Genomic DNA, 680 nt, shown 5'->3' with positions numbered 1-680 from the left:
TAGATGAAAACAGACTCCCTTTGAAGTATTTCCTATCATCAGCAAGTTTGGTGGCAACTCCTCAAATATTTAATATTAAATCAATGTTCAAAGATAGTATAAGCAGAAGATGTATTGCCTTTAAGGGCAAAACTAAATGACAATCTCTACATTGGGAAAGGAATAATACCATTTGAAGACTGCATTTGCTAAAGAGTAAAGGATTGAACTTGGTGGAGGAAGTCTTTTTTGCCTGAAATGACTGTTAAAGCCTCTTTGTATTTATACCACATTAAATTTACTTCTTTAGTGGTCCAATCAAACTTCACATCTTCATAAAACACATCAGTTGAGTGATCGCTTTCAGGAGCAGGAAAGTAGAGATTTTTAGCTAAGAATGAATCCCTGAGCATGTTGAAAAACTGCTGAACTTGTCTCCACTCATGAGAGTCACTTGCAACTGTGCACCTCTACAGCCATTAACTACCATGTGTTCATTGATTTTTTAGTTATAAGAAGAGAGATTTTCCTATTTTCCACAAAGAGTGTTTTGTGGTCTTACAATAAAATAGATATATCTTTGTTAGCCAAGTAGATATCTAAAGCCAAATTGCATCACCACTTCATCCAACGAGAAGAGTGAAGTCAACTAATGTGTTTTCCCTCCTTATTCCTCTGTGACCACAAAGCAATAGAACTCA

The sequence above is a fragment of the Galeopterus variegatus genome, unplaced genomic scaffold (genome assembly GCF_000696425.1).
Source record: "Galeopterus variegatus unplaced genomic scaffold, G_variegatus-3.0.2 Scaffold2310, whole genome shotgun sequence".
In the NCBI taxonomy this organism is placed as follows: Eukaryota; Metazoa; Chordata; class Mammalia; order Dermoptera; family Cynocephalidae; genus Galeopterus; species Galeopterus variegatus.
This window is presented reverse-complemented; position numbering follows the sequence as displayed.